This window comes from Vigna umbellata, chromosome 6, assembly GCF_029865625.1.
Source record: "Vigna umbellata cultivar VRB3 chromosome 6, Vumbellata_1.0, whole genome shotgun sequence".
In the NCBI taxonomy this organism is placed as follows: Eukaryota; Viridiplantae; Streptophyta; class Magnoliopsida; order Fabales; family Fabaceae; genus Vigna; species Vigna umbellata.
In genome coordinates, this window is record NC_142170.1 from 6,055,795 (window position 1) to 6,079,346 (window position 23,552).

General features: G+C 32.4%; 2 pseudogenes; one reads left to right on the forward strand and one right to left on the reverse strand.

Annotated features, from left to right (window-relative positions):
- Positions 1–389: 389 nt before the first annotated feature.
- LOC124835963 (calcium-binding protein KRP1 pseudogene) lies at positions 390–1,134 on the reverse strand (annotated as a pseudogene).
- A 13,385-nt stretch (positions 1,135–14,519) lies between these two features.
- On the forward strand, positions 14,520–15,916 carry LOC148196653 (uncharacterized; annotated as a pseudogene).
- Positions 15,917–23,552: the final 7,636 nt, after the last annotated feature.

Below are 23,552 nucleotides of genomic sequence, written 5' to 3' on the forward strand. Positions count from 1 at the left end.
AATATATATGCATAATATTTTCAAATTTTCTAATAATTGCTTAATGCATTATTTTATATTATCATTATTTAAACACAAGTTCATATCACAAAAATAGCAAAATTCTTTGCTTATATATATATATATATATATATATATATATATAAACTAAAGAAAATCTTTCCGAATCTCGAATTAGACCTAATCTCAATTATGTGCAACCCTGCGTGGCTCTGGTTACGCTCCGAAGGCAGAAACAACGGAGTTTGTGACTTTGGAAAAGTGAATGAAAACATGAAATGACGTTTTGCAGACAGCACTGGAACGTTAGCTTTCAAAACAGTGCATGGCACATCAGAACAGACTAAATAAATAGATAGATAATAGTTAACGGTGACAACAGTGGCATCTGAGGCAATCATTCGTTACTTTATATAGAGAGAGAAAGAGAGAAATTACAGATGGATGGACATTGTTATGTTCTGGAGAACATTGAATAACATACTAAATTAAGATTTATGAAAGTCACAACAACAACATGAATTCTTCTTCGAAAGTTCTCTTAAGCTAACTATGTAACTGAGAAAGAGAAAAACGGAAGAAGGAGTGTTAAGAGTAAAAGTAACAGTTTTTTTACATTCTACATGAGCATGGGGTCTCCACCAACCTGAGTGCTGCACATTTTAGGTGAATCCATCAAACAAGGACTGAGCCTAAACATGAGAATGCAGAACTCCATTTGACTAAGAGCACCATCTCCGTCCAAATCGCCCTCCATTAGCATTCCCACGAGCTCATCGTCTCTCACGTTCAAACCTAGCAAGTAACAGTTGATCTTCAAGCTCTCGAAGGTGATGAGACCCTTGTTCACGTCCATGAGCAAGCGAAACCCGTTGCAGAGTTCTCCAATGAACCCTTCTGCCCCCATCCGCGCAATCATGGAGGGGAAGTAGTCCTCGAAGTCCATAAGGTAGTCAAGTTCCATCTCCCGAGGAATCTGTCGGCCAAAATCTCAAGAACAGCTTCCTGCCGTTACTCACTCTGTGCAGAGTATAATGGTAGCTTCTCATAGAAGACTCATGTCTTTGTTTATATACTGAAATAATCACAAACAGCCAACAGACATTTCTGATTCTGAATATTTCCCTTTTTATCTGTTTTTCTGGTTACTCGTTCTTCAAATTGTGGCATTTTCTCACACAAATCTGCATAGTTATAAGAAATTTTCTCATTTTCAAATCATAATTATTTGGTATGCTTATCATCATTGCTTTTAAATTTTCTAATTTAATGTTACCACATATCATAATGAAGTTAACGACAAAGACCGACACTACAGAATGAAAAGTATTTTCAATTTCAGAAATTTATTAACATTCTTTTTCTTAAATTTTGAAATACTGGTCTCACAATAATTCACAATTTCAGAGATTATAATGGAAATTTATTCTATATATTTTGTATGTCTCTACTTAAACTAACAATTAGTAACACATGATAAACCAATCTAATTAGAAAATTTGTTTTAGATTTTTTTTTGTTGAGTATTATAAAAAGGAAATAATGTAGTAAAATAAGTTTAGTTTATCTTAATTAGCTTATGTTATGTATTTATATTTACATGTGTATTTTTTTAACTTTCATCAAATTGAAGTGTATGGATTGTTTTTAATTTATAAGATAAATTCACTTTTCTTTTCTTTTCACGTGGTGAAAAAAAACTATAGAAAAATATATTTAAATCGATTGTCCATTAGTGTTTTACACTATTATTTGATGCTAGATTAACAAGTTTTGTATAATATTATTATTTATGAATTATAAGTTTGTCTAACTTTAATAATGTACTAGCACTATAAAAAAATTTATTAAATAATAATTAATTCAGAGACAACATAATGTACTAGCACTAAAAAGTTATTAAAAAATAATTAATTCAGAGAAAAAATTAATTAATTATTATATTAACTAAGTTAAAGAGTATTTTAGAAATTAAAAATTATTGATATCTAAAAAGGTTTTTATTATTAATAAAAAATTATAATTAGAATTAAAGTTTAAATTACATATGTTACCAAAAGATTTGCTACCACTATTATTATATTCTAAATTAGTTTCTAAATAATAATTGAAACTAATAATAATAAATAGGTAAAATTTTGATAGCTAATATTAAGTATTAATTTAAAGGTTAATTCACAAATCAATTATAAATGTTTATTAAAAATAGACACTATTTTAGATATAAATAATTTTTTATTTATAAAATAATATTTAATTTAATTAAAATGATTAATTTTTTTGTCCTTAAATTAATTATTATTTAATGTTTTTTTGGCAGTGTAGAAATAAGTGATAATGTTCTCGGTGATTGAAGATGTAGAAAGTAAAAAGTATAGCTGATTATGCCTCTAATTTTAACAACTATTTAAAAAAAATAATTCAACTACATTATTCTTATTTATTTTATTGTTCATTTTCTTAGATTAAAATAGTAAATCATTGGTTAACAACTATTGTGTATTTTCCTTTTAAAAAAATAATAGACACAAAATATAAGAATAAAATAGTAATGAATTTATGTATCTATAAAAAATAATATTAAATGAATGTAAAAAAACTGTGTATATGAAACTGTTATTATTAAAAAAAAAAGTAAAAGAAAATACATTAAAGAAATTATGATTAATATGAGCGCACTCTTATGAGTAATAATTGAAAGAGCTGTTGTGACTTGAGTACATAAAGAGAGTACAAAGATAATAAATTAAGTAGTTAGAAAGATGTTAGTACAATGAAGCGTGATTTACATAATGAACCCTCGCAAAATCAAGAAAGGCTACTTTTTCTCCAATAATTTTCGCAGGAACATGTTCAAATAAGTACCACTATTAAATTAAAGGCATTAGAGAAACACTGACACGTGGCCGAGTCATTAATATGATGTGAATGTTTCTGTTGCGGAGCTTATAATTATCTCAGCTTTCGTTGCAACAATTGCTATCTTTTTCAGAGTAATTGAGACGTTCTCTTTCGTGGAAGCTGCGCAAAACTTTTTTGTAAGCATCGCAAATGTACGCATTATTGTACTCACTCAAAGCGTATATACATCAGCACAGTATACGTACACGTGTTGAGAAGGTTCCATTTTTGTGTTTTATTTTACGGGACCCAGCATCTGTTTATTCGAAATGCATATTTTTTATTTGATTAATCAGAACCAGAACCTATAGGGGAAACTGTTTCTACTTTTACGTACAGTAATGTTACAAGAGCTTCTTGACAAAGGAAATGAGACAGACACACATGATGAGGACAACACGTACTGTGGGGTTTTTGCAGCTTACAGAAATGTTTCTGAATTTTAAAGGTGCTTACGATTACCAGGACAACCTATGTCACCAAATGCCAAGGAAAAATGTTTTTATATATTTTGTGACTATGAAAAGATTTTTCTTTCTAAGTATTTATGAAAACATTGATAAACGACAATCTTTTATTTTAATTTATTTATATCAATACTGTGCTTTAAATAACAACTGGTTCGGGAAGGTTGGTACCTGGATGCTATATGCCACAAGTGCTTCTTGGAGACTGGAAAGAGGTTGATGAAATAATGACTTGTTTAATTAATGTGGATTATCACAGTATTTGAAGAAATGCTGTAAGAAAATCTTAAAATAGTATGACACAGTGAAATAACATAAAATAAAATGAAACTCGTAATATGACTTTTTTTTTTTATAAGGTACTCGTTTAAAATAATAGTTAGGGTTAAATATGTTTTTAGTCCCTAAACTATTGGCCGTTTCTGGTTTTCGTCCCTCTTCCAAAGTAAGGTACAATTTGGTCCTCATTCTTTAGAAAAACGTTCGTTTTAGTCCTCAAAATTTTGTTTTTAGTCCTCGTTTTAGTCCTCAAAACGTTCGTTTTTTCGACTAAAACGAACGTTTTTTAAAGATTGAGGACTAAATTGTACCTTACTTTGGAAGAGGGACGAAAACCAGAAACGGTCAATAGTTTAGGGACTAAAAACATATTTAACCCTAATAGTTACCAGCTCAAGAAAAATATATACCAGCTGAAGAAAAAAGTAGTGGGTTGTTTGTAATGTGTAGTGCAAATGGTAGACAGATCATAAGAGGGTTTTGTTTGGAGAAAGTTAATTGAGTGATTTGGACAGTGGAAAAGATTTAGCCTTTATTTAATTGGATGAAAAAGATTGAGAGAAGAATAATGGTATGTTTATTTAGAGGGATGAATTTGAGTGGGATAATGGATAAATTTGAGCAGATTTTGTGAGTAAAAATTGAGTATTTTTTTTAAAGGATTTTGAGATGAACGAGTATAAATTTAGAATGAAAGTTTGTTAAAATTTGTGCGACGCGATGTGAAAAAAAAATATTTTTAATTGATAGAAAATAAATATTATTAAAATATTGGTAATTGTAAAAGTAATATAAAATAATATTTATTAATAAAAATATTTAATTGTAAAATATTATTATAAGAAGGAAAAAAAATTGAAGTCATGAAAATCAAGTCCTACTCGTACTAGAATCGATTAACCATGTCTTTGGAATTGAATACTCTATGGCTATAATCGGTTACGCAAATCTAGTACCGGTTAGTAGTTCTTCTTCATTTCTTATATTCTTTATTTCTTATATGAGGTGAAATCGATTCCACCTATCTCTAAAATTGGATACGTTTTCATCATCTTCTTCATCTTTAACTTTATCTTCTTTCGTTCATCATCAAATGAATTGTTTTAGGGATAAAAGTGATTTTCACTTGTAACCACTCAAATCCTATGTCATCATCACAAATGGAAAAAACGCTTCATCCCACGAATGATTCTTTACACATCGATACAAATTTATTAAAGCGAACATTAATTTAATCTGAAGTCCACATCTTCTAATTCACTTCAACTTATTATCATCCATCCATACAAACACATTGTATAAGAAAAAAATATGTGGTAGAAAATAATATTATTTGACTATAGTAAAATCAAATGAAAGAAGATAATAAATGATTATGTGTTTGACAAAAAAAGAGATAATAAAAAGAATAATAATAATGATAATAATAATAATTTATCCTTATTTTTTACTTTTCTGTTTGAAAAATTTAATACCAAACTCGGGTTAAACATGATGTGTAAGAGTGAGTGAAGTTGTCTGGCCCAATAGCACTTTTAACAGCTTCCAAAAGAAGTTGCATGAATCGACTATTCAGAAACTCCACGGCAAATAAGGCACGAATCTGAAAAACCATCTTGACAGCCACGATTTTCCTTTTCATAGAGGTTTCTATTGAAATTCATATTTCAGCTTCATCTACAAGTAAGCTTATGATAAGTGAATCGACAAATAAAATTTATTTTATAATTTTTATTAATATATTTTAGATTTTGTTATATATATCACAAATCAAGAATTAATCAAGAGAGTCCACGAGGCAGAACTAAAATAAGAAATACATTAATTTGTACAACTATATAAACTTACTATTTAGGTAATAAAATATCTTTATCTCAACACTTTCTCTCAAATTGATAAATAATGGATGTCGTCCCAACTTGTTTAATAATAAACCAAGCATTTAGCATGTACAACTTTAGTAAGAATAACTGCCAATTACTTTTCTATATTGAATATTTAACAATTTTCAAAACCTTTTTATTAAATATTTCTTACTGATAAACTATCAACCTCCACATGCCTGTACAACTATTAAATTCTCAACCAACTTCTCATAAGGTTAAAAGGTTCTATTATTTTGATTCATGAAACATATGTAGTTCATAACTTCCATCATGAAAAGTTTTTGAAGCATTCCAAATATCAAGAACAATGGTAAGTGAAGATACTTTGTCATTTTTTTTAGTTTCATGGACATTAGCAGTAATATTTTATTTTTTTTTCATCATATAATTTTTCATATCTTGCATCTTCTTCTATTGGAGGCCTTACATTCCTACATACATAGGACAATTGTTCCTTTACGTGATACTCATTTTCATTAATTGTGATCATACATCATGAATTCATTTAGGTGATGTTTTAGCTTGAAGTACCACTCAAATTGCTTTTTTTCTATCATCACTTCAGCTAAGATATCCAATAATTTTAAAAAAAAACAATAAAATTCTTAAGCTTCGGTACCAAATTAAAAAATATATATTCACAAATTTTTTGTATACTGATACTCTCACAAATTAGGAATCAATAAGGGACCTGCAAGTCAAGATCAAAATGAGGAAGTTTTAATTATACAATATTCTGTACAGCTATAAAAAACCTATTTATTAAAAAATTGTTTAAAGATAATTTTGTTTGGATTTAATAAAAAATATCAAATTTTACATAGTAAAGAATATGAAGCCGAAAAATGGAATAAAAAAATAATCATAAACAACAAAACTTCATATTCCAAAAACAATACTCTTCGGATAAACCTCTTTCTAGATTTAAATCCCATTATCCTTTTTTTTTTTCTGTTATAAACATTTGTTTCTTTTAACACAAATAAACAAAAAAAAATTATAACTAATTAGTTATGACGATTACTTGAAAGGGATATTTACATAGATATAAACTAGAATAAAAAATTAAATAACTACACGTGCTATAAATAACATTATAAAACATGTAGAAAGAAGTATACTACCAACCTCTCACAAGCTTACAATTTGACATCATTAAAAAAATGTCCACTACATAAAATCATGTATATAACTTTTATTATTGATTCGAGACTTAAGTTATTGTTTGTGAATACGAAAGGTAAATTAATATAAATAGAAGATGACATTTGAAATTTTTTATAAAACACAGTAGAAAACAGACTAAAACCATGATCATTTTTAAACAATTATAATAACGACAGGTAATAAGAAGGCGTGATTAGTTGAAAAGCAATCATTAATGTGGAAAAGGCTAAAATAATAGTACATCCATTTTTCATTGGAAGCTTAATTAGAAGTAAAGCAGTCTGTGTTTGTGTATGTCTGGTAAAGTAAAAAAAAAAAAAACAGAAAACATGCTAAACGTGATGTTGAATTGTTTATTATTATAGGCTGAATTTAATGTAATAGAAGTGATAAAGACATTTTCCTAACCCCACTATTACGTTCTTCAATAGACAACAGAGGAATGTTGAACATTTGAAGGCTTTAATATTCTAACTTCCCTTTCAAAATTTGAAAAATATATCAAACTTGTTTCTAAATCAAGTCCTCTGAAAATATAGTTAAAGTTAATCATTATTTTGCAAATACTATATTCAAAGTTAATAATTGAGCTACAAACATTATTAAAAGAATATATGTATAAATTGTTATTAGTAATTAATGATTTTTTTTAGTATATTGAAATAGTAATATAAATTTTCCGAAAAGCCCACTGAAATAGGATTTACTAGAGTTAATTATCAAGACTAGGGTAAGAACAAAACCAACTTCAGGATCTCATAATATACAAAAGGAAGGGTAAATTAATTAAAATTTCAAGTGATATATACGTGAATAAAAAATAAAATGAAATATTTATCTTTCTTCATGAACAGTTATTTTTGGGGATTGAAAATGTTGTGCATAACCCATCTCAAGAATCAGATGATTTCTGGGATGATTTCCGTGATGATTCTCTGCGTCGTCCTTGTAAAACCTAAATTTTCTTGAGGTAATTCATGCAGCAACAAAACGAAGACAAAGCAGTGCGACGTCGTCGTTCCTCTGTTTCGACAATCCGAAAGTACAGTGGTTGTTCTAGTACGTCGCCGAAAAAAGAATCACCGTACTGAAAATGTCTTCTCCCCTATTATAGAAGTAGATGAGTTTCAATTAAGACGAATCTAACGAGTATTATTAAGAAATCTATTTAAATTTAAATTATTTTTAGAAAATTAATTTGTAAAACGTATCAAAGGATTAAAAGAAAATGAAATATTTAAACTGGACTCGAAGTCCAAAAATAATGTAACACTATTGAATGTAATAAAATAATATATATATTATAAATTAACATTTATATAAGAAACGTCATGTATCCCATTAGTATGTCTTGGGTGATGAATACAAATAAAGGAGTAGTGAGAATAACCCTATTATATATTTGTTAAAGGGTATATTATATTAAATTATATTTTATATATTATTCACAAATTGAGAGTGGCTGCAGCAGTGTACAACTTACCTATACTGGGAGAAAGAATATCACTGAAAATTTTGGACGCATGCATTGGACAGGTGGAAGCTTCAATGCAACTTCCTCCATTGTATTGCCAGAAGAACTGTGCAAGAGTAGTTACAGTTTTCGATAATCTATGTCTCCCAAATCGTTAAATATATATATACAGTGCGCTACATTTTAGCCCTACTATTCTAATTTTTTTGTCTTGGAAGAAATGATTGTTTGTCCATGGAGTTAGTTTATGCAAAGAAGGTGTTGTAGATACCCCACTAATTACAAAACCAAAATCTATTCAATATTGAAGTCATAAATACCAAACTTTTGCACAGAAACTTTTGGTGAAATGGATTGCTCTGTCATATCATATCATATCATTGTGAGTTGATTTTCCATGGCAGGCAAATTTTATAACCATACGGCACCCCACGTACATACACCATTATCCACTCAATTAGAGGTTTGAATTAAAGATTCTGAAGATGAAGACGAATATTTGAGGTACTATGCATTGGACATGTTTTTCATGGTTTTCGGGGAATCAAACCAAAACGTTCTGCAAAAGGGTATACCCCTCTTTCCGTATCTTGGTGAGAATAGAATAAAAACCAAGAAATACAATAATGTACGTAACGAAAAATAAAATTTAATATACACTATCTAGTATCTTAAAATATTTTTTATGCTATGTTTATCATAATAACTTCTTTAATGCTAAAATTGTAAATATATTTGCTGATTTTGTATTCGATTCCTTTTCACGAAATCATCGCATTATGCACTTTCATTGCATTCACACCCTATAGCTATTGCATCTATAGCTACGAACCAAGAAATACTTTTTATGCCGACTAGCTTCAAATATCTTTATATAAAAAGCAGCCACTTGTACAAAACAGATTTGTTTAAGTTTTTTATTTTGCGTCTTTTCAACATGCGTACCTACATTTTAAATCTTTTATTAATCAATAAACATAACAGCATTGAGTCAGAGAAAATTATATTTTAAATTATACGGTAAATAATCAATTATCATATTAGTTATCAATAATAATCAATTATCATTTCACTGTAAACTATTATTAACAAAATTATCATTTCACTATAAATTATTATTAACAAAAATAAAAATATGTTCGAAACATAAAGTAATACGACAATCACTAGTGCAGAATTGGCGTTTAACGTCACCCAATAGACGTCTGTCCACCAAAACCCCAACGTAAATAATTGACCGGTGACATAAATGTAAATAATTGAGTGTGGAGACGTCTGTTTTGGAGGGGGCCGGACGTCTATAATATTGTAGACGTCCGGCCCCCTCTAACGGACGTTCAAAAGGCTGACGGGGGAGTTGAGAGTTCCCTCTGTGCCTTGCATTTCCAGGTTGGTTTTTATCTGTTTTAAACCATTTAATCTTACTTTTATTCCGATTAAATTGTTCAGTGATGAAATATCTTTCATTTGGACCGATTAAAAATCGTTTTCGGTGCGTTTTGGTGCAGTTTGTTGCGTGTTCTTGGGCGACATTTTTTGGCCTACGTTTTAGGTCGTGCACTCCTCCATTTCCCTCCATTTTCATTTCGAATCTGCTCTTCAGGTTAGTTTCTTCGTTAATAATTTTTTGATAGTGTTTTGTGTATGCATGTTTTTGACGTGTTATTATAATTTTCATTGACTGACCCTTAGATGTCTGACAGTGCACAAACAGACGTCCAAACCCCGTATCCCTAAATAACCCGTTCAGCCATATAGACGTCCGTTCCGACACAAACGGACGTCTATATAGACGTCTGTTGTGTCGGAACGGACGTCTATATAGACGTCTGTTTGTGCCAGAACAAACGTCTATATAGACGTCCGACCTGGCACAACAGACGTCTGGTTAACGTCACCCACAAAGATGTCGGGTGCATGTCGGACGTCAAAAGGCCAAAATAACAGACGTCTAAAGCCCTTTCTTCACTAGTGAATAATCAATTATCATTTTATTTATTATAAATAATAATCAATAAAATATGTGTAACATATAATTTGAAAAGCAAGGTAACAATAATCAATTATTCTTTTCAATAATTAAATTATTGATGAAAATTGTAATATGTCTCTTAATTTCATAAATACCTAATTGAAATTGTTTGTATGAATAAAGTAAGGGTTCACTTTAATGAGTACAAAAGTTAGAGAAGTATCACTAGTGCAAAATACATTTTTTATAGCGACTTTTTTTACTTGTTCAAATCCACTAGGTATAGAAATTGATGCGATGACATTATTATAAGTAAGGTAAGTATTTTTACATCGGTTGTACTCAGATCAGGTATAAAAAAGCAAAAAAAATGTTTTTAAACTAGTTCAACTTATAACCGATACATGAATAATTTAAAGAAATTTTTCTATACCTGATAAATGCTAAAACCGGTACAGGAATAACTTAAAGAAATTTTTCTATACCTAATAAATGCTCAAATCGGTATAGAAGTTTGGAAAAAAAATTACACTCCGAAAATTAGAAGAAAAACCAAATTCTTTCCTCTACATACTCTGCCTCCTCCGTAAGCCGTGAATCTCAACAGTGCAGCAGCCGCTTCACTTCATTTGCCCACTCCGACTGAAGGCGACAAGAAAGAGCGTGGATTTTGTTGTTTTCTCAACGCCACCATCTCCATAATCAGTTCCGACCTCCTTCCGCTCCAACCACCACCAATTCTCGTTCTCATTCTTTGACCGTCACCAATGATGATGGAATCCAATTCCCAGCTGGAAACGTGTAGGAAGAGGTTCCAGACCAGAGGAAACCAGTAATGAATAATGGTGCAGCGGATGGATGAATTGATGCAGTGTTTGAGGTGTTTTAATGGAGGAAAGGTGTATGGGTGAAGCCTCACAGCTCAGAGGGCCTTCCTACAGAGGAAGGAAGCTTGAGGAAAGGAGAAGAAGTAGCAATTCAAAGGTGACTTAAGAGCACAAAAGCTGGAAAACAATTTCTGCAGCATATCATTAAGCTCAAAAGTGCCTCAATACAAGGAAAAGGCCCTCTTATTTATAGGTGAAGAGGAGCCTAATTTCTAATTCTAATTCCCTCCTAAATTCAAATTATTCAGATTTATTTTGATCAAGCAAAGTCCATGCCTCTGTCCAGCTCATCCAGCAAGGTGTGTGCTTCCTTCCACATCAGCTACTTCACGTGGAAAATGTTGGTGCATGCCGTAAGCACCTCCTTTTTGGCTCCTTGCTTGATTCTATTGATTAATCTTCTTGGATGGCTCAATCATAGTCTCCAAGATTTATTAATTCCTACAAAACAAAGTATAAGTGCTTTAGTTAAGAGAAGAAGGATTTTTATAAGTAACCTTCCATAGAAGCAAAATAGTATGTGGTCCTTCTTCCTCTTGAATCCTCTTTGCCATTGCTCTAGTAAGAGGTCCAATGTGCATCTTAGATGGTCTTCCATCAAATGAAGCGCTCAATGTTATGATTTCTAGGGCTCTGGCTTCTGGCAAAGTACGGTTTGATGACATTAATCATCTACGCTATCTCGATCTCCCTTCTTCTTTCGAAGAAGAACTACAAGGTAACCTAAATATGATATTATCTAAATATGATTTCATGTTTTATTGGTACGATTAGTTTTTTAGTTTTTTTTTCCTCAATGAGAAGCTCTCAAAAGTATTATTGGTAGTTTTATTTTGATGATGTTTTCTTTGAGCTTATTTTATGTTCTTTTGCTGGAGAGAAATTGCGGAGTTTTGTTTGCTTTCTAAGGTTCATTCCCATTCGGTAGAAGTTATACTCAAAGAAAAAGTCAATCAAATCAAATGCAAGTTGGTGGCAGTCCTTATGAAGCACTTTAGATTCTTTTTTATTCTTATATTGGTGTGTCTTTATGAAGCACTTTAGATTCCTTTTAAGCAGTACTTGTTTGCAGAAGTCAAGTCAAATTAAAAAGTATTTTCTTAATAGATAAATTGTTGGAAAACATTTTAGTTGAATTTTGATATTGAAATTTTTTTGATAGAATGTCGTTAATAAATGAATTATGTTCTTAGTATGCAGTCTCTTGGTTCGTTGAATTAGAGAGTAATCGATTTTTAAGGAACATATGTTCTATGTTCTGTTTCTGTTTTGTTATAATAGTTAATAATCTTGCAAGTCCAACAATATCTGATGGAACTGGAAACTGAATTTCTGCTGTTATGTGGAATGTTGATGAGTTGTTGTTACACGTAAGTTAAGACAAAAAGGAAGGGAATAAAGGTACTTTTATGTTAGTAGTTGGTTAGCCTTAGGAAACATGAGTAGTGGTAGGTTTCGGTTTTGTATTAAGTAGAGGTTGGAAGGCATGCAGTGCGTAGGGTGTGCATGAATGAGGAGAAGTTAGTAGGTGGTGAGGGTTTTGGATACATCAAAAATGGATCAGTTGAGTTGTAATAGGCGAGAAGAATAAAAGGAGGATTCCATGGTTGCAGGTTGCGTAGGAATGATATTTGGGTTGAGAGGAGAATGGTGAGTCTTGGGTTGAGTAATAGGTAAATGAAGACGAATGGGGGTTCACGTAAGGCACAAGAGAAAGGAAAGAAAGATGAAATGTGAGCAGAGTTGTCATATTGAGTAATTCGTGAGTGGTGAGTGAGGAAAGAAGGAAGAGAAAGAGAAGTAAGACTAGGTTTAGGGTATTGGGAGTTGGGCTCGTGATTTTGGTAGAAGAAAAGGAAAGAAAGAGAAGATGGATGTCTTGTGGGTTTATTACTCTATTGTGAGAATGAGTGAGAACTGAAAAGAGAGGGTGTTGCATTACAGAGTGGGCCTGGAGTAAGATAAGAAAGGAAAAGTGAATGAAATAGAATGGAGAGTGGGAAGAGTAAGGGGTTATATGTAGGCATGTTTACAATATAGGTTAGGTGGTAAAGAGAGGGATGTTGTTTGATGGGTTGCTGTTACGTAGATATTAGGAGTGGAAGAGTGAGGTGAGGGCTTATGCTTTAAATGATAGTAGTGGAGGTTTATTGCCTGGTTGAGTAGATAAGATGAGGGTGTAAGTAGTGAGAAGGATGACATTGGGCATATGATTTTGGAGCAAGAAAACGTTGGCTTCGAGACTCTTGGTTAAAGGGTGCGTTACCTGAAGTGGAGTTGCATAGGGCGATGTATGCATTGATTGAAGTAAGCGTCAAGAAGAATAGGAAGGGTTTCTGCATGGTTTGTTCATTCTTTGATGTTGTTTTGTGGATGGAGCGTTAGAGGATTAAGTGGAGAAGAGAGTGAGAATCCAGGAGAGGGGAAGCATTGATGCACAGTGAGGATGAGTTTTGTAGGAAGTGAGAGTAGTGAATGTGGATATGAGAACGTAGAGAAAAAAAGTTGGGATAATATGTGAGAGGGGAGGGGAAAGTGTGGGTTTCACGGAAAGTTTTGAATTGAGAAAAATGAAGTAGCAGATAGGGTGCATAGAGGTGGGTTTAGATAAATGAAGTTAAGAAGAACTTTTGGGTTGAGAAGGGTAAATGAGAGTTTAAAGTAGAAGATGAGTTTTTCTCATACAGAGGAGCATAACCCTCTCGGTCATGGCTTAGGAGAAATAGGTTTCAACATTGTTGGTGGTTTGAAGGTGCATGGGTGTGGGTGTCCATGAAGAAATACAGAGGAGAAAAGAGTGGGAGTGAGTTTAAATAGGAGGTGAGGTGATGTTTTTGGGGCTTTATTCGCTCTCTTCTTTTCTTCAATATTTTTATGATCTGGATATGTGAACATCAGAAAGACATATCTGGGCAATGCTATCCGTTAAAAGAATTAGTAGAACCCATACTCTTTGATAATCTAAGAAAGTGAGAACTTCATTTACTATTTTAGGCTTTAGCATGAATGGTTTAATCTGTGAGATGCTTCTTCAATGTTCTGCATGCTAGTTTGAATGTCATATGATATTCCTATGGTACAATGACTAATAAATTTTTACAAATATTTAGAAATCCCTTATACGCAGGTAGCTGCCAATGAAATGCTTGACAACTCATCTTGCATCCTAATAATACAGGGACAAATTGGTTGCCAGAATAATGTACTTTTTTGTGTGTTTTCATTACAACTAATATTTTATAATATGAAACTACAGGCAAGTGTCTACGGAAGAGGGGGAACAAAAGTCCCGAGAGCTGAACGTTATGTTTATTGAAGCTAGTGCAAAAGCTGGATTCAATATAAAGGTAAACATATCCCTTCTTTTCCATAAATATTTAACAAGTATAAGCTTGAAATTATCCAAAAAAAAAGTTATGCTCACCATTTGGTAGTGATAAATGTGTATTTTATTTATATTTTAATAATTTGGATAACTTAAGTAAAATGTATACATTGGGGTCAACCATACACCATGAAACCATTACAACTGATATGATGAGAATGGTGGTTGTAGACATACGAGATGCTACAGCTCGAGTCCTTGTGCCTACTTAGGAGGTTCAGACAGTGGGACAATTCTAAAAGAGGTATTGGTTTTAATTACACACTTTGTTGTTTTTATTGGTAATACTAATCTTTTGTAAGTTTTTAAATATGTATACCAGGTTAAAGCTAAAGGGCAGGAAGATATGAATGATTCACTTCAACAACCACCACAACAAACAATTTCAGAACAACTTGGTGTGTTGGCAGTGAAGATCTTCCTTTCTCCTATAGAGTTACAAATGCCTCCTGAAGTCACAAACAGGACAACTTCGCTCTCTTTCTTCATATGTCAGAGGGATATTTTTGAAATTCTCTCTGGCACTAATATGTTATGTATATCATGATCAATACTACAACTTTGTTTGTTGCAAGTAAATTTCTACATTTATGAAGCTTAAATATATTCAATATTTTATTTTAACATTATTCATTTTCAATGTTTAAGGTATTTACATCGGTTGAGCATTGAAAGGAAGAATGATCACATTTATGGTTTTATTGACCCTGTTGCCATTCAAGGAGTTGGGAATAAAGGTGAAGAGGTCCAAAAGTACCTATTGGAGGCTTTTGTAAACGGAAACAAACAAGTGTACTTAGCACCTTATTTGCAACAGTAAGTATATAATTTTTATTAATAAAATTCTATTTATGTAAATATTATTTAACACTATTATTATTTGAATCTGCAGGGGTCATTGGCAATTGTTACTAATTCTTCTTCAACAGTTTCTTGTAGTTCTCTTGTGTTCATTACACAAAAAACCTCGAACTTTGGCAATTAAAAGTACACTAATATCGTAAGTTTTTTAATAATTTATTTGTTGTGTACACATAACTGATTTTAATAAGTTCCTTAGGACTCATTTTAATGTACATTTAACTTTATAGAGTGGTTGAGGCATATTTAAGGTTGCAAGGAACACATATCGTCTCTAGAAAGAAGTTGCAGTTCATTGCACCAACTTTAAGTAGTTAATCTTTCAAACTATAAATACAATTATAAATTTTATGATACTTTATAAATTTAACTTGTAGTGCTCACGTCAACAGGAAAGCTTTGAGTGCGGATATTATATCATGAGGCACATGCAGAAAATTATATCTGCAAATGTCGATGACTCATGGAATTTGGTAACGTGAATATTTTATAACTAAGATCTTAAACCATTAATATTATAACTTGACTCAAACTATTCATTGTGTAGATATTTGATGACACGTCTCCAATGGAGCAACATGTCATAAAGGATGTTCGGGAGCAGTGTGCTGCGTTTTTTTTAACCATTTGTAAATGATTAGATGTTTCAATGTTACATTTTGAGTTTAGGAACTATTTTATGTGTAACTGTGTTAAGTAAGTATGTTAGGTAAATATATTTAGGAACTTTGTTAGGTAAATATTACATTTTGATGTGTTAATAGAAACAATATTGTTAGGTAAATTTGGGATTGAATTTTTTGCAGGTTTGGATATGGATAGTAGCACATATAAATCAAATATTTAAAAAAAACTTCACTTTTTACACAGGTTAAAGCCACATTAGGTATTAAAAGTCTTGTTTTTTCACATCGGTTATAACATAATCATGTATAAAAGTGAGTATCTTTTATACCTTTTCTGTTAACAATTGGTATAAAAGTGAGTTTTTTTAAATAAGAGAGACGACTTTTTTTATACCTGATCCTAGAATATCAGGTGTAAATAGCAAACTTTTATACCTATTACAGAAATAACCGATGTAAAAAGGACGAAACTTTTTTAACAAGTATAAAAAGCCTTTTTTGACACAATGTATGTAGAACTTGAAAACTTTATGTAAAAGGCTTTGAAAAACCTAGTGTAATTGTTGTATAGTTAAGAGAAATATTTAAACACATACATACATACACACACACATATTGTATTGTATGCCTATACGTACCAACCAGATAAGACCACTTGAGAAGAACGATCGGTCGAATGATATGTCATCTAGTAAACCCTAGACAATTCAAATAATTAGCACATACACCGTTTGACTGTATAAGGAGGAAGATCGAATGGACAACCGAACACATTAATTATTCCTAAACACTACCTTTAATCAAGATTATTGGTAAGAGTTACTTAACGGGTAATGGATCGTGATTGGGCTAGGATTAAGGTTTCATTAATCTCAAGGTTTATCTCGATATCTATAAATACAAGTCAAAGGTAAAAAGGTAGGTGATTGCATTTATTGCGAATTTAAGACTTTGATGTGACCTCCAATTGGATTAATTACTGACTTAAGAATCGAAGTGCCTTTTACAGGTACACCCAGACGGTTTGGAGTGCAAGCAAGGACGAACCTTTGACTAAAGACATCCCAGATTACCTAAGCTAACTTGAAGTAAATTGTGAAGGAGTGTTGTGTGGAGACCCTGCACCCAAAACATATATATATATATATATATATATATATATATATATATATATATATATATATATAGAGAGAGAGAGAGAGAGAGAGAGAGAGAGAGAGAGAGAGAGAGAAAGAAAGAGAGAGGAGGGGAGAGAGAGGGAGAGAGGGAGAAAGAGAGGGAGAAAGGGGAGATAAAGGGAGAGAGAGAAAGAAAGAGGGAGAGAGAGATGTAACCACTAAACTCTCTTATATCAAATGCTTTGAATATATATTTTCCTCTTCCATTAAATGTTAGTATTCTTGTTTCTATACTTAATGCTCAATTTGATGTGACCAGTCATACCTTGATGCTTGGCTCATTAGGTATTGGAATCGTTTGAAACCTAGACTTGGAATAAGAGGCCTAATGGAGCTTGTATCCAGGAATGAAGCTCAACCTATTAGATATCTTAAACTCTTGTTCATAAAGTAGGTCTGTTTATTACGGGTTCATGGGATTGATTCTTAATAATGAACTTAGACTCATTTTACTAAGGGATTAAGGTTTGAGTAGAATTACAGGTTGTCATTAGTGGAGAGGATGTGAGTTTTTATAAGCAAAAAAGTGAAGTCGATCAAATATTATTCCAACAATATCAACCCATACCATTTCTAACCTTTTTCAATTTCTAAGTGTCTTTAATTTCCAAACTTCATCTTTATCATTTATGCATCAATTTACTTTATTACACATAATCTCAAATTATGAAACTATTTTTTAGTTTAGATTAGTTATTAATTGTATGATTATTTAATATTATGTGAGTCTTTTGGAAAACAATATTCAGTCTTACTGATTATTACTTATGGTGTCGTTGCTGGCGACCCATGTTTAATACTAGACTATTGTGCAATTTTTAACCTATTTAGACTTTATTCTTGTATTCATAATTTATTATTTTCCTTGTAATTAGATATTTAAATTATTTGGGCTAACTTGTAGCTCTAGTTTTATTGTTTTCTAGTGTATACAGGGTACCATCCATACAAGGAGGATTGTGTCTTCAAAACCACTCCTTATAGACCCTAATATTGAGAAAACAATTCAAAGGAATAATAGTGACACAATGAGATAATGAGTTTTAGCACAAGTTGCCCTCGTCTTTTTTTCTTCTGTGCTAAATAATTTGATATTTCTTTTAAAGAGGAGATTGTTGGAGCGGAATAACCTCCAAGGCGAACCATAGAGGACACAATCACCTATATAAGCTCGAGAAATTTCCAAGTATTGTGAGACTTATTATGAGTGAGAAGGGTGCAGAAATGAAACCTTCTCTTTTATAGCTCATAAGCTCTCATCAATTCTTTGGCAATGACAATGAATACCTACACACTCACCTTGTCACTTTCTATGAGTTTTTTTGGCTTAGTAGGAATCACAAGGGAGGATGAAGAAGCGTTATGTATGAAATTATTTCCATTTTCTCTAGTTGGAAAAGTTAAGGCTTGGCTTCAATCATAACCTAATCACAACTTGACTAGTTGGGAGAATGTGGAATTCAAATTCCTAGCTCATTTTTTCCAACCATCCAAGAGTTCCAAGGTCAAGGCTGCAATCACTATTTTTTTCAAGGTGTAGATGAACCATTATGTGAAGCTTTAGAGAGATTTAAAGCTTTGTTGAGAACAAGCTTTTCTGAATGAATGGAACTCCTTAGTCAACACATGCCCAAGTTGCCTAAATAGATGCCAGCCATGAAAGTTAATGCCCAACCTAACAAGTGATGAAATATGACTTTTATGGAGGTGACCATCCTAATGGCCATTGCCAAGCTCTTGAGGGTTCTCAAGGCGAAGAAGTTAATTATATAGAGAGCTAAGGATGCCAAAATTTCTTCAACAACCATTTCCCTAATTCTTCCAATAAAGGATGGAGATAAGAACAAGGAGCCTCTAGTATTATAAATCCCTCTCAATAGCACCCATATGTGCATGAGTGCACTACAAAGCTAGAAGAGACTCTTCAACTATGCATGCAACAATCCCTTCAAAATCAAAAGAACACTGATGCATCTATAAAAAAATTAGAGGTGTAAGTAGGTCAATTAGCTAAGAAACTAGCAAACCAACAAGGTCGAAAATTCTCTGCAGATACCCAAGTCAAACTTAAGAAGGAATGCAAAGATATTATAACAAGGTGTGGAAAAGAGGTTACGTTAGGTGACACAGAGAGGTTGGAAAATAAAGAGAAGAAAAAGAATGAAGAAGAGATTCACGCAGAAAAAGAAATTGATAAAGAGATTATTGTGGAAGAAGAAAATAAAAATGGGGAGAAAGAAAAAGAAAACAAGGAAAAACAAAAATGACAAAAAGAGAAAGTTGTTGTGAAACACCTTCCATATTCTCAAAACTCTTTAAAAAAAGAGAAGGAAAGACAATTAGCTCTGTTCAAGGACATCTTGAAGAAATATGAAATCACAATGTCCTTCTCTAAAGCACTACAATAAAAACCCTCTTATGCTAAATTCATGAAAGATTTCCTTGGCAAAAAGAAGTACTTAGAAGAGCAAACCGTTGAGGTTCAATGGAATTGTAGTGTCATTATTCAAAAGACTTTTCCTCCACAATGCAAGGATTCAGGTAGCTTCACCAACCCTTAGGCCATTGGAAATCGTGATATGGAGAAAACTCTCATTGACTTAGGGAGTAACATTAATTTGATTCCCCTATTTCTACTTAAGAAGATCGATGATGTTGAAGCCAAGCCAACAAGGATGACCTGATAGTTGACAGATAAGTCCATCAAGTACTCCTAGGAAGATGTGGACAAGCTCGAATTCTCATTGGACTTTGTGATGATGGAAATGGAGGAAGATGAAAGGGTATCCCTCTTTCTTAGAAGACCATTCATGAAGACAACCAAGTTTGTCATTAATGTTGATGATGGAATCATGGCATGCTTCTAAGTTGCTTGAGAAAAGCTTCAATTGTTTCTTTGCATATGTAAATGAAGAGGGAGATGAGAAAGAGGATATTCCAGTTCAAGACAAAGTGATTAAGGTTATGGGTTATTAAAGATGTCAAAGCTGATAAAAGGATTGAAATTTAAGTTACTTACTCGAAGGCAACCTAACGCTCTAAACATTTCTTTTTACATGATTTAGGTTTTCGATGTAGTTGTGTTTGTGTGTGCATTTGTGAAATGTGAAAGTATAAGTTGTGTATGCTTTAGGTTAGTCTTAGCATAGTTTTTCTTTGAGTGCATGTGCATAAGTGTTGAGTGTAAAAGTTTAAATATTGAAAGGCAAAACCTAAAAAAAATCATAGTCACTACATCTCTATTGCTCAGCAGTAGATATGTGGCGCTTAGGACCATACTAATAAGTGTTGAAATTCTTTTTTTTATGCACCATTGAAAGATAGAGTGTGTGTGCCTAGCACCAACATCTGTTCTGGTTGTGTCTTAGGCTTGAGTGCATATTGTGAATGGCCCAAACACCTTTCTAAAACCTTAATCTCTAAAACCCCACTTTAGAAACCAAAACTCTAACCTAATTTGTCCTAAAAAACCCTAAATTTCATGTTTTCCCAACTTCCCCTTCCAAAACCCTAACTTAGTTTCTACTTCATCATCCAAAACACAAAGCAGAACAGTTAATCGCATCCAGCCATCGCTCAACCCCATCATCCTTTACTTTCACTTTTGCATACCTATCTAGCGCCTTTCTCTCCTTAACCCTAACCTGTCTCCATGCCCAACTTTCACTCACACTTACACACTCTTCCTTTACACTAACAACCATCCTCTACCCACATCACGGTTGAGTTTAGGTTGTGGAGTTACCCACACATGTTAGGTTTAATAATGCTACCTCTAATCCTCTTGGACCTTAGCACTTTTATTTTCTTTTGTTTGTGTTGTCCAAGTAAATTTTAAGTACCTTTTGTTTTTCCCTTGCATTAATTCGTTAGTGCTACATTTTGTCGAGTTTATTGGTTAGGTTACTACATTAGACGTTCCATGTTTAACATTAGTGTTTGTCTAGCTTTTTTCTATGTATAGTTGTTTGTTGGGTCAAATTTTGAACCTTGCTTTAAGCTATGGTGTTTTTTGTTCGATACTCCTCGGCCATATGCAGGGCACGCTCAACACTAGTGCTATAGAGGGAATTGCTTTGGATCCCACTCAATTACGCCTTTTGAGCACTAAATGCCAAAAATTTAGCTTATACTAGCATTAGCAATGATTTTTGATTTCGAGGGGCTCTGCATTTGCCCATTGTCTTTTGTTAAATTTTTCTACACTTTCTTTGCACGTTTCCAGCTTGTACATGAAAATGTATAATTGTTTTGTTGAACTTTTCTTCGATTACTAATAATAGAATGCTACCTTTGCTTTTTATATATATATATATATATATATATATATATATATATATATATATATATATATATATATATATATATTTAGGATGACATCTTCCTCAGGCCTAAATGTTACAAAACCATTGTTGGCCAGACATTTAAAGGCTAAAACCGGAAGGACATGTTTTATTCTCACCGATTCCTGATCAAACAACATGAAGATAAATTATGCTTTGGTTCAAAACATGAGATTTTTAATGGAATGGATGGTCGACTTACAAGCTAGAGAGGTACTTAAATTTCAGGAAGAGTTCCTCTAGAGACTGTGGAATACACTTGGGATATACAATGATCAAGACCCTTACCTTAGCTATATACGAGGAAGATGCATGCTCTTTGATGTATAGACTATCAATACCTTCTTTAAAATAGAGTGGAAATGGCTACACACCATGTCAATATGTCGAGTTAGTAGAAGGAGGTGTTGATTACGAGAAGATTAAGAGGACTTTGAGCATCCCAAGAGCCATTTTCCATAGGAATAGGCAACCACAACCCATCCACTTTAAGGGATAATTCCTCACCTAAGTGAACAAGCTTTGGTTATCTTATATGCACTTCAACCTCTCCCTATGCTCCCATGTCTCTAACATCACGATGGGTCGTTTCATCATCTTTTATAGCATTCTCATAGGTCGATCCTTTAATCTGGGAAGTCTCATTGCCAATGAAATTCGTTAGTGTGCCCATGCTACCAATACAAAGTTTCCTTTTGTGCACCCCTTTTTGGTCACATATTTGTGTGTTGGTTGGAGTTGATACTTCCACTCCATCACTCGAGAGTCCTCGTTGGGCGATTAACTTAGGCTATTACACATAATTTTACCTACAGGATAAGGAAAACTTAGTTGTACCACTACTACTACCACCACCATGACATTGTCGTCAGCAACTAGTTGACCTCCACCCTAATGCATATAAGATGCTGGAAATAAGGATGCAGTTGAGGGAAGCAAAGCTAGATGCACTCCATAAGAGTAGAGTGGCGACTTCAGAGATGATTAGGGACATATCTCTATCCATGCTAGAGCTAAACACCCTATCTCTTGAAGAATTTGTTGTTAAAGTGGCATGGCCTGGGATTAGGCCCATTCTACAGGACGAGGTGGAGTAGTTGCTGTTGGAGATGGAGAGGAGGAGGATGATGATGACGAGGATGACAAGGATAAGAGTGAAGACAATGTTTCTTGAGCACTAAAGTTGAGACTGACTCTTTTGCATGACTCTTTTTGTGGATAATCCTTAGATTTAAATTCATGTTTTTAGTTTCTTTTCATCTTTTTTATTTTTTAAGTTTTTAGTTATGGAACTTTTTTAACTTGCGTAGTTGGATAATTTTAGTGCATATTGTTTAGTTACTTGAATGAGTTATAATTGTGCATGATTTAAATGAAAATCTTTTATGCTTGCTCTTGATCAAAATGTGAACTACTTTGAAGATATATTTGAGATGGTATTTGGTTGTGTTTGTTGAGCATAAGTTGTGGTTGCTCTCATTTATCAATACATAGATTGATGCTTTATTTTAATTATGATCAATAATCATGATAATTTCTTTGACAAATCTTTGAACCCATAGTTTAAACCAAGTAAGATGTTGTGCTCCAATTTTAATTTTCTTGAATGTTATCACTTTGTTGTCACAATTGATTTTGCCCGAGTTTCTCTTTGAATCATTCATTTGCATGTTACATATGATTAAGGTGATCTTTTACTTCTACAAGATGTACAATTTGAGCCAAAAAGTTAACCTTGTGTCAAATAGAATCTTTGTGCAAACCTTTTAAAATTTATTCTCATTTTTAGAACCTTGAGCTTAGTGAAATATTTTTTACCACCTTACCTTTAGTTATAAGAAGAACATGTACTCCAGGGTCATGAAAATAGTTCAAGTTTTGGAAAGTTCACCAAAGTCATAAAAGAGCATTGAGAAGAATAAAAAATAATTGTAAAGAATGAAAGTTTGTGGATATAAGTCGGGAATTGGTTTTATTTGGTTTGGTGTAAAAGGGAGAAGAATGCTATATCATGATTTGATATCTTTGCTCTCTTAGGTCAAGGTGCTTTTGTTATCTAGAAATTGCAAATCTCCTTCTTAGCACAGTCACAATACAAGCCATAAAAGCCCTTGAGATGATAACAT